Genomic DNA, 12981 nt, shown 5'->3' on the forward strand with positions numbered 1-12981 from the left:
GAAACTAGCAAAAGAGCCACAGAATATATACACAAAGAAATGGGAATAAAGGAAATAATACTGAACAGGGCAAAAATCAATAAGAGAATAACAAGAAACAATAATGAAGATGAACCAAACACCAGTACTTTGCAAGGACTGATAAAATAGGCATAATAAACATAGAACAAAAATGAGAAATAACCATAATATAACGGATATTAAAAATAAAAATAATATTACAAACTGTATTCTAATACATTTGAAGACTTATATAAAATAGGTATATTTCTGAAAACAAGTAAAACACCAACGTAGGATGAGATGAAGAACACTTGAACAAATAAATCATCACATTTGAAAGGATGAATAATCATTAAAGGAACACAACAGTAATTTAAAATTCATATTTCTATAAAGTCTCAGTCCAAATAGCATTACAAGTGAGTTGTTCCAAAGAACAGTTTATCCTCATATACATATTATACATAGTGGGTTTTTTTTTTTTTGGTATCTTAGTTTTTATGGTTTTTTTGTTTTTGTTTTATTGAGACAGAGTCTCACTCTGTCACGTGTGTAGAATGCCATGGCATCATAGCTCACAGCAACCTCAAACTCTTGGGCTCAAGCAATCATCCTGCCTCAGCCTTCTGAGTAGCTAGGACCACAGGCACCCACTGGGATGCCTGGCTAGTTTTTCTATTCTGAGTAGAGATAGGGTCTCACTTTTGCTCAGACTGGTCTTGAACTCCTGAGCCCAGGGATCCACCAGCCTCAGCCTCCTGGAGCGCTGGATTACCTTGTGCCTGGTGTGAGCCACCATGTCCCGCCACCATAAAATATTCTTTATAACTGCACTGATTAGAGAAAGCCCAAGGAGAGAAAATTATAATCGTATTTTACTTATAAATGTAGGTGGAAAACCTCTAAATAAAATGTTGGCTAATAAATCCAACATCATATTCAAAGGGAATATATAATCATCAGTCTGAGTTTATCCTAGAATTTAAAGATGACTTAATGTCATGTAGTGTAATTCACTATGTCAACAGACATGTTCATCCTTCTAGGTTCAGAAACATTTAATAAAGCTCAGCATACCTAGTTATAATGTTTTTTTTTAAGCCTCAAAAAAATAAAAAAGACTTGAAATAAAAGGGCATGCTCTGAACTTAATGAAAGCTCTCTCCTTCAAACTGATAATGAACTTCACGCCTAAGGAAGGAAGTTGAGATGCCCTTTTTTTTTGAGGCTGGGACAAGGGAAGTATATCAGCTATTATCTCTACTTTTTCATGGGTTATTGGACATCCTGAGCAATGCAAGGAGATAAGGCAAAAAATAGGAATGGAAGGAAACGGATAAAAATAAAATTCGTAGGTGGGAGCAGTTGTGCACACCTCTAGCTCCAGCTACTTGGAAGACAGAGGTGGAAAGATTGTTTGAGCCAAGGAGTCCAGCCTGAGGAACATGGCAAGACTCCTATCTCTGTAAATAAATAAATTCTTGATAATATGACTATCTACATAAAGAATAGATAACAGATCTCATATTGATAGAAATATGTATGCATATGGTACACATAAAAATGAGTATGGAAACATTATTAACATAATTCTTCTATCCTAATAATAACCAGCTAGAAAATATTTTAGAGAGTAAGAGGTTATAGGCTTGGCACCTGTAGCTCAGTGGTTATGGTGCCAGCCACATACACCAGGGCTGGAGGGTTTGAGCCTGGCCGGGTCTGTTAAACAACGACAACTACAATTAAAAAATATAAAATAAAATAGCTGGGCGGCTCAGTGAGTAGGGCGCCAGCCCCATAAACCGAGTGTGGTAGTTCGTACCTCTCCCCTGGCCAAACTGCAAAAAAAAATAGCTGGGCATGGTGGTGGGTGCCTATAGTCCCAGCTACTCTGGAGGCTAAGGCAGGAGAATCACCTAGGCCTAAGAGCTGGAGGTTGCTGTGAGATGTGACTCCATGGCACTCTACCGGGGGTGATAAAGTGAAACTCTGTGTCTAAAAAAAAAAAAAAGCCAGGCATTTTGGCAGGCGCCTGTAGTCCCAGATACTTGGGAGGCTGAGGCAAAAGAATGGCTTAAATCCAAGAGTTTGAGGTTGCTTTGAGCTGTGACGCCACAGCACTCTACCAAGGGCAACGTAGTGAGACTCTGTCTCAAAAAAAAAAGAAAGAAAGAAAAGAAAAAGAAAGAAAATAAGAGGTCATGAAAAGATTTGGAAATTAATATAACAAAGAATGCTCAAAATCTTTATACAGAAAAACTAAAAACTTAAATGATATAAAAGGAGACAATTTAATTTCTAAATGTAATGCAATTCCACTTCCACTTGAAACTCTACAGAGCTTTATAGGAACCTGACAAACTGATTCCAAAATTGATATAGAAAAATAAAGGTTTATGATTACTAAAACAATTTTCAGGATAAGCAGGAAATTGTATGGAGAGATTCTCTTGTAGTTAAGACATTACTCAGCTCAGTAGCAAAAACACAAGGTGGCACTGATGAAGAAACAAACAGAACAATTAGCATATTAGAGAACCGAGACACATAGTCCTTGCAAATATAGAAACTTGATAGTTGAAAAGATAACATCACAAATTGGTGCAAAATAATAATTTAGTAGGTGGAATTGAGAAACTTGGCTTCATTAGAAAACAATCCTAAAACTTGGGTCTTACCTCAAATCACACACCATAATAAATTCCAAATAAAAATTTAAGTATAAAATGGAAACTATAAAACTATAAACGAACATTTCTGTGTGAAAAAAGATTTCTTAAATAAGATACCAAGATGTATGGTTGATGAGGTGAAAAATAAAGGATAGATTTTTCCATCACATAAAGGTTTTTTTTTATTTAAAAAATTTCAGAATATTAGGGGGTGCATATGTTTTATTTATACACTTTGTACAGATTGAGTCAAAGTTATAAAATGAAAGTTTTATGTTCAATAAAGGACAAAAGAGACAAGGCTACAGAGAATTCAGAGAATATTTGCAAGTCTAAAATAAAACAGACAAGAGGTTAATATGTAGAATATACAATGGCCTGCTACAAATCAGTAAAATATAAGCCAGTAACAGATTGCGAAGAGTAGACAGTCCATAGATGGGGACAACTGAATGGCTAATAAGTGTATGAAGAGATGTTCAAGCTTATTAGTAATTACAAAAATGGGAGATAAAAATAGCAATAAGATACTATTTGAGAAAGTCAGGTACTATCAAGGGCTGTCAAGGATAAAAGAAAACTGAAACCCTCATGTGCTACTGATTAGAGCACAATTTTTTTTTTCTATTCTGTCACTCTTGGTAGAGTGCCATAGCTCACAGCAATCTCAAACTCTTGGGCTTACTCAATCCTCTTGCCTTAGCCTCTCAAGTAGCTGGGAATACAGGCGGCTGCCACAATGATGAGCTAATTTTTTAGTAGAGATGGGGTCTCACTCTTGCTCAGGCTGGACTCGAACTCCTGAGCTCAAGCAATGTACCTGCCTTGGCCTCCCAAAGCAGTAGGGTTACAGGTGTGAGCCACCAGGCCTGTCCAAAGCATAAATATCAATAATAGAACCATTGTGATATGGCAGTACTAGGTGAAATTAAATATTAGCCATAAGATTCAGTACTTCAAGATATATATCCTAGAGTAATTTTGCACAGGTTCACAAGGAAAGATGTATAAAATGTTTATGGGCCCACCTAACCTGTTAGTACCACCACAGCTGGCACCCACTCTAAGTTCCACCTGAAGTCCTGCGGACTGGTCTCCCCAACCTGTTACAGACACTGTCAATGCCAGTGGAGACTATTTGAGAGCCACAGGGCTGTCCCACCACTACTCCTGCCATCACCTATGACAGGCCTGCTGCCTGGAACACTCTCCAGGATGGACCATATATTAGGACACAAAACATATCTCAACAAATTTTAAAAAATCAAAATCATATTACAAATTAACTTTCTTCTCAGACCACAATGGAATAAAACTAGAAGTCAGTAACAAGAGGAACTTGAGAAAATGTATAAATACAAGGAAATTCAACAACATGCTCCTGAATGAACAGTGGGTAAAGGAAGGAATGGAGGAGAATATAAAAAAATTTCTTGAAAGGAAAATTGAAACACAACATACCAAAACTTTGGGATACAGCAAAAGCACGGCTAAGAGGGAAATTTACAGCAATAAGCATGTACATAAAAAAGTAGGAAGATTTCAAATAAACAATGCAATAATTTACCTCAGGGAACTAGAAGGCAAAACAACCCAAAATTAATAGAAGAAAAGAAATAATAAAGATCAGCTCTATCAGCCTCTCACTCCGTCTCAATATGTCTCAAGATGGCGGCCAATGTGGGATCGATGTTTCAATATTGGAAGCGCTTTGATTTATAGCAGCTGCAGAGAGAACTCGATGCCACCGCAACAGTATTGGCGAACTGGCAAGATGAAAGTGAGCAGTCCAGAAAGCGGCTTATCGAGCAGAGCCGCGAGTTCAAGAAGAACACTCCAGAGGTGAGATACTGAGGCACAAGGAACCCCTTTCCAGTCCTAACTCAAGCATCATTATTTCCCCAGCCCCAGGCTGGTCTGGTGCTGCGGTGCCTTGTCTATGCTCAGGCTGTGAGAAAGGTTTGGTCCCAGATAAACCTGTTCATTGACTTACTTATTATTAATAATCAAAGAATTCGGGAGGTGGAGCAAGATGGCAGCCGAGTAACAGCTTTCTTGCATCTGAGCACCGTGAGTCTGGGGAGATAGGACTCCAGGCATCTCTGGCTGGTGGGATCTGCCTATCATCACCCCTGAGAGGATACAGGGAGTCAGTGAGAGACTTCTGGACCCCAAGAGGAGGACTAAAACAGTGGAAAACTGGCAAGTGATCGCGTGTGTTCAATCCGTCTAAACCCGCCCGCAACTGTAAGTTCAGTAGCAGCGAGACTGCAAACCAGAAAGGCCTTACCTGTGAACTGTTTTGGTGTCTTTGGACTTGGCACTCAGCTGAACTGCCTTGGGGAGAGCCTGAGCAGGAGTGCGGAGAACTTTGGCCGTTGTCTAGGGCCCCAGTCTGAGCCGCTGAGCCAGACGGAGCTAATAGTGTTTGGCTCTGGGTCACAAGCAGCCATTGTGAGCGATCTGCCCCAGCAAGCTCCACCCTCAGGGTCCCAGAGCTAGAATTGGGTGGGAACTGGTAACCCAGCGACCAAGTAGCCTAAGGGCGGGGTCTGAGCCGCCTTGCAGCCCTAACCCTCGGGGGCAGAGGGAGACCAGTTTTGGCACACAGGGTAAGTGGATAGCCACTTCAGCAGTGATTCCAGCGACAAGCACTTCCCTGGGAAAGCTTCTCCTCAGCAAGTGAACAAGTTCAAAGTGCCTTTTAAGTGGGCTGAAGAGAGATTTAGGGTGTCTACCTGCTGGGGTTTGAGAAACTAGTAGCCTCTAGTTGTATCAGAACTGTAATTAACATCTCATACCCCAGAAGACCACGTGTTGCCCAGACAATATTCAATAACATATACATACTGCTTTGTTTTTGGTTGTGCTTTTTTTTTTTTTTTTTGGTTTGGTTGTGTTTTTTTTGTTTATTTTGATGTTGTTGATTGTTGTTTTCTTTTTTAAGTTCAACCTTTTCCATACAGATCCTTTTTCTTTCTCAATTTTTCTAGTTTAATTATAATTTCCCATTGCTGCCTATTTCAATAATTAGAACTTCATTTTTGTTAGGTTTCTACCGCTATTATTTTGTTTTTCCAGCCAATTTTATCCTGTAAAGTTTTCTGTTTGCTTGTTTTGGTTTGATTTATAGCATTTTTGTCTTTCCTCTCTACTTGGTGGAGGTGGGGTACTGTGTCTGATCAGGTTAGCAAAGAGCTGCTGACCTCAAGGGAACCACCCAATTGGGCACTCCCAGAAGGTGGTTTTTTTTTTTAAGGTGGTATCAAAGTACCCTACTGTACACCTATATTGCTCTGTCTCCCTCTTTCTGTGCCTCTCTTCTTTTTGTCAATATTCCTTTTACCCACACCCTCTCCTTTCTCTATTTTACTTTTTTTTTTTTCTTATCACTCGGTCCTCCTTTCTTTCATCCCTTTTTTGCTCTTCAACCTTCTCACCCTTCTGGTCCTGTAACCCTTAGTCCACAGGCACGAGAACTTAAAGAGCAAGTGAAAGGAAAATTAGGGCAAGGAAACAGATAAAAGAAATCACTCATGAGGAAGAATCAGCAGAAAACTCCAGGCAACATGAAGAACCAGTCCAGAACAACCCCGCCAAGGGACCATGAGGTAGCTACTGCAGAGGATTCCACCTATACAGAAATGTTAGGAATGACAGAAAGGGAATTTAGAATACACATGTTGAAAACAATGAAAGAAATGATGGAAACAATGAAGGAAACTGCTAATAAAGTGGAAATTAACCAAAAGGAAATTCAAAAACAGAATCAAATAAGAGATGAACGATATGAAGAATATAAAAAGGATATAGCAGAGCTGAAGGAAATGAAACAGTCAATCAGGGAACTTAAAGATGCAATGGAAAGTATCAGCAACAGGTTAGACCATGCAGAAGAAAGAATTTCAGAGGTAGAAGACAAAGTTTTTGAGATAACTCAGATAGTAAAAGAGGCAGAAAATAAGAGAGAGAAAGCAGAACGTTCACTGTCAGAATTATGGGACTTTATGAAGCGTTCCAACATACGAGTTATAGGAATTCCAGAAGGGAAAGAAGAATGCCCCAGAGGAATGGAAGCCATACTAAAGATAAAGATGGTCAAGGGAAAAATACAACAAGAAGACATCTCAATTCTAAATATCTAATATCTATGCACCCAATTTAAATGCTCCCAGATTCTTGAAACAGACCTTACTCAGTCTGAGCAATATGATATCTGATAATACCATAATAACAGGGGACCTTAACACTCCTCTTACAGAGCTGGACAGATCCTCTAAACAGAAATTAAACAAGGATATAAGAGATTTAAATGAGACCCTAGAACAACTGTGCTTGATAGGCGCATATAGAACACTCCATCCCAAAGATAAAGAATATACATTTTTCTCATCACCCCATGGAATATTCTCCAAAATTGATCATATCCTGGGACACAAAACAAATATCAACAGAATCAAAAGAATTGAAATTTTACCTTGTATCTTCTCAGACCATAAGGCACTAAAGGTGGAACTCAACTCTTAACAAAAATGCTTGACCCCACCCAAAGGCATGGAAATTAAACAATCTTCTGTTGAATAACAGATGGGTGCAGGAAGAAATAAAACAGGAAATCTTTAACTTCCTTGAGCATAACAACAATGAAGACACAAGCTACCAAAACCTGTGGGATACTGCAAAAGCAGTTTTGAGAGGAAAATTCATCGCTTTAGATGCCTACATTCAAAAAACAGAAAGAGAGCACATCAACAATCTCACAACAGATCTTATGGAATTGGAAAAAGAAGAACAATCTAAGCCTAAACTCAGTAGAAGAAAAGAAATATACAAAATCAAATCAGAGATCAATGAAATTGAAAACAAAAGAATCATTCAGAAAATTAATGAAACAAGGAGTTGGTTTTTTGAAAAAATAAATAAAATAGATAAACCATTGGCCAGACTAACGAGGAATAGAAAAGTAAAATCTCTAGTAACCTCAATCAGAAACGATAAAGGGGAAATAACAACTGATCCCACAGAGATACAAGAGATCATTTCTGAATACTACCAGAAACTCTATGTCCATAAATTTGACAATGTGAAAAAAATGGATCAATATTTGGAATCACGCCCTCTCCCTAGACTCAGCCAGGAAGAAATAGAGCTCCTGAACAGACCAATTTCAAGCACTGAGATCAAAGAAACAGTAAAAAATCTTCCAACCAAAAAATGCCCTGGTCCAGATGGCTTCACTCCAGAATTCTATCAAACCTTCAAGGAAGAGCTTATTCCTGTACTGCAGAAATTATTCCAAAAAATTGAGGAAGAAGGAATCTTCCCCAACACATTCTGTGAAGCAAACATCACCCTGATACCAAAACCAGGAAAAGACCCAAACAAAAAGAATTTCAGACCAATCTCACTCATGAATATAGACGCAAAAATTCTCAACAAAATCCTAGCCAATAGATTACAGCTTATCATCAAAAAAGTCGTTCATCATGATCAAGTAGGCTTTATCCCAGGGATGCAAGGCTGGTTTAACATACGCAAGTCTATAAACGTTATCCACCATATTAACAGAGGCAAAAATAAAGATCACATGATCCTCTCAATAGATGCAGAAAAAGCATTTGATAAAATCCAGCATCCTTTTCTAATTAGAACACTGAAGAGTATAGGCATAGGTGGCACATTTCTAAAACTGATTGAAGCTATCTATGACAAACCCACAGCCAATATTTTACTGAATGGAGTAAAACTGAAAGCTTTTCCTCTTAGAACTGGAACCAGACAAGGTTGTCCTCTGTCACCTTTACTATTCAACGTAGTGCTGGAAGTTCTAGCCAATACAATTAGGCAAGACAAGGAAATAAAGGGAATCCAAATGGGAGCAGAGGAGGTCAAACTCTCCCTCTTTGCTGACGACATGATCTTATACTTAGAGAACCCCAAAGACTCAACCACAAGACTCCTAGAAGTCATCAAAAAATACAGTAATGTTTCAGGATATAAAATCAATGTCCACAAGTCAGTAGCCTTTGTATACACCAATAACAGTCAAGATGAGAAGCTAATTAAGGACACAACTCCCTTCACCATAGTTTCAAAGAAAATGAAATACCTAGGAGTATACCTAATGAAGGAGGTGAAGGACCTCTATAAAGAAAACTATGAAATCCTCAGTAAGGAAATAGCAGAGGATATTAACAAATGGAAGAACATACCATGCTCACGGATGGGAAGAATCAACATTGTTAAAATGTCTATACTTCCCAAAGCAATCTACCTATTCAATGCCATTTCTATCAAAATACCAACATCGTACTTTCAAGATTTGGAAAAAATGATTCTGCATTTTGTATGGAACCGGAAAAAACCCGGTATAGCTAACGCAGTTCTCTGTAACAAAAATAAAGCTGGGGGCATCAGCATACCAGATTTTAGTCTGTACTACAAAGCCATAGTGCTCAAGACAGCATGGTACTGGCACAAAAACAGAGACATAGACACTTGGAATCGAATTGAAAACCAAGAAATGAAACTAACATCTTACAACCACCTAATCTTCGATAAACTAAACAAGAACATACCTTGGGGGAAAGACTCCCTATTCAATAAATGGTGTTGGGAGAACTGGATGTCTACATGTAAAAGACTGAAACTGGACCCACACCTTTCCCCACTCACAAAAATTGATTCAAGATGGATAAAGGACTTAAATTTAAGGCATGAAACAATAAAAATCCTCCAAGAAAGCATAGGAAAAACACTGGAAGATATTGGCCTGGGGAAAGATTTCATGAAGAAGACTGCCATGGCAATTGCAACAACAACAAAAATAAACAAATGGGACTTCATTAAACTGAAAAGCTTCTGTACAGCTAAGGAGACAATAACCAAAGCAAAGAGACAACCTACACAATGGGAAAGGATATTTGCATATTTTCAATCAGACAAAATCTTGATAACTAGGATCTATAGAGAACTCAAATTAATCCACATGAAAAAAGCCAACAATCCCATATATCAATGGACAAGAGACATGAATAGAACTTTCTCTAAAGACGACAGATGAATGGCTAACAAACACATGAAAAAATGTTCATCATCTCTATATATTAGAGAAATGCAAATCAAAACAACCCTGAGATATCATCTAACCCCAGTGAGAATGGCCCACATCACAAAATCTCAAAACTGCAGATGCTGGCGTGGATGTGGAGAGAAGGGAACACTTTTACACTGCTGGTGGGACTGCAAACTAGTACAACCTTTCTGGAAGGAAGTATGGAGAAACCTCAAAGCACTCAACCTAGACCTCCCATTCGATCCTGCAATTCCATTACTGGGCATCTACCCAGAAGGAAAGAAATCCTTTTATCATAAGGACACTTGTACTAGACTGTTTATTGCAGCTCAATTTACAATCGCCAAAATGTGGAAACAGCCTAAATGCCCACCAACCCAGGAATGGATTAACAAGCTGTGGTATATGTATACCATGGAATACTATTCAGCCATTAAAAAAAATGAGACTTTACATCCTTCGTATTAACCTGGATGGACGCGGAAGACATTATTCTTAGTAAAGCATCACAAGAATGGAGAAGCATGAATCCTATGTACTCAATTTTGGTATGAGGACAATTAATGACAATTATGGTTATGGGGGGGAAACGGAAAGAGGGAAGGAGGGAGTGGGGTGGGGCCTTGGTGTGTGTCACACTTTATGGGGGCAAGACATGATTGCAAGAGGGACTTTACCTAACAATTGCAATCAGCGTAACCTGGCTTATTGTACCCTCAATGAATCCCCAACAATAAAAAAAAAAAAAAAGAGAGAATAAAGATCAAAACACACTAAAAAAAATAGAGACAAAAACATTACAAAGGATCAATGAAACAAAAAATTCATTTTTGAAAAGATGGACAAAATCAGTAAACTGTTAGCTAGACTAACCAAAGGAGAAAAGAGAGAGAAGACTCAAATAAACAAACTCAAAAATAAAAAGAGACATTACAACTGATACCAAAGAAACATAAAAGATTTTCAGAAACTATTATGAACAACTGTAGTATATACTAAAAAACTGGAAAAACTAGAAGAAATGGATAAATTCCTGGACATACAATCTACTAAGATTGAATCAGTAAGAAATAGAAAACCCGAAAAGACCAATAACAAGTAATGAATCAGTAACAAAAAGTCTCCCCAAGAAGAAAAGAACAGTACTGGATGTCTTCACTGCTAAATTCTACCAGACTTGTAAAGAAGAACTAACATCCTTAAACTATTTCAAAAATTGCAAAAGAAAGAAATTCTCTTTAACTTATTCTATTAGGCCAGCATCATACTGATAATATTATACCAGGACACAACAAAAAAGAAAACTACAGGCCAATACCCCTGAAGGACATAGATCTAAAAATACTCAATAAAATACTAGCAAACTGAGTCCAAAAACACATCAAAAAGATAATACACCATGATCAAATGCAATTCACCACAGGAATGAAAGGATGGTTCGACATATGCAAATCAATTAACATGATATATTACATTAACAGAATGAAGGACAAAAACCACATGAGCATCGCAATAGGTGCAAAAAAAGGCATTTGATAAAATTCAATATGTCTTCATGATTAAAACTCTTAACAAATTAGGTATAGAAGAAATGTACTTCAATACAATAAAGGCCATATATGACAAATTCACAGCTAACATCACACTGAGTGGGGGAAAGTGGAAAGCATTTTCTGTTAAGTCCTGGAATAAGACAAAGATGCCCACTTTCAATATTCTTCTTTAACATAGTCTCAGAAATCCTAGCCTTACCACTTAGGCAAGAGAGAAAAAGAATAAAGGGTACCTAAACTGGAAAGGAGGTAGTCAAACTGTCTCTGTTTGCAGATAACATGATTTTATATGCAGAAAAACCTAAAAACTCTGTCCAAAAACACCTTTGAATTGATAAATGAATTCAATAAAATTGCAGGATATAAAACAAGCATAAGAACTTAGTATTGTTTCTATACATCAATAAAAAACTGAAAAAGAAATCAAGCAAACAATCCTATTTACAATAGCTACGAAAACAAAAAGAAATCAAGCAAACAATCTTATTTACAATAGCTACCAAAACAAAAACAAAAACCACCTGAGGAATAAATTTAACCAAGGAGGTGAAAGATCTCTTCAAGGATAACTCAAAACAGGGATGAGATTGAAGAGTACATTAACAAATAAAAAGACATCCCATGCTCATGGATTGGAAGAATTAATAATGTTAAAATAGTCATACTCCCCCAGGTAATCTACAGATTCAATGCAATCTCTATCAAAATAACAATATAATTTTTCACAGAAATAGAAAAATAATCCTAAAATTCATGCAGAACCAATAAAGAGCCCAATAGCCAAAGTAATCCTGCATAAAAAGAAAAAAGCTGCAGGCATCACACTACCTGACTTCAGAATAATAATAAAGCAACAAATAATTCTACCAGAAAGTGGACAAAGGACATGAAATTTCTCAGAAACTGACATAGAAATGGCCAAGAGGTTATATGAAAAAAATGCTCAATATTACTAATCATTAGAAAATGTTACTCAAAACCACAATGAGATATCTTTTCACTCCAGTTAAAATGGCTATCATGAACAAGATAAAAAATAGATGCTGATGAGGATGTGGAGAAAGCAGAACTTTTGTACACTGTTGGTGGGAATGTAAATTTGTACAGTCACTGTGGAAAACACTGCAGAGATTTCTCATAAAAATGAAAAGAGGCTCAGGAGTCTGAGGCAAGAGAATTGCGTAAGCCCAGGAATTGGAGGTTGCTGTGAGCTGAGATGCTACGGCACTCTACCGAGGGCGATAGGGTGAGACTCTGTCTCAAAAACAAAACAAAACAAAAACAACTGAAAAGAGGACTAACTGTCATATGATTTAGCAATCCCTACTGGGCATTTATTAAAAGGAAAGGAAATCAGTATATCAAAGTAATAACTGCACCCTCATGTTTATTGCAGTAATGTTTACAAAAGCAAAGATGTGGTGGAATCAACCTAAGTCTTCAACAGTGGATGAATGGACAGAAAGTGTGGTATATATTAACAAAGGAAAACTATTTGGCCATAAAAATGAATGCATTTCTGTCATTTGCAGTAGCATGAATGGGACTGGAGGTCATTATGTTAAATGAAATGAGCCAGGCACAGAAAGATAAATAACGCATCTTCTCATTCTTATGTGGGAGCTAGAAAAGTTGATCTCATGATGGAGAGAGTAGAATGATAGATAGCTGAGAT

This window comes from Nycticebus coucang, chromosome 6 (genome assembly GCF_027406575.1).
Source record: "Nycticebus coucang isolate mNycCou1 chromosome 6, mNycCou1.pri, whole genome shotgun sequence".
NCBI classification, from domain to species: domain Eukaryota; kingdom Metazoa; phylum Chordata; class Mammalia; order Primates; family Lorisidae; genus Nycticebus; species Nycticebus coucang.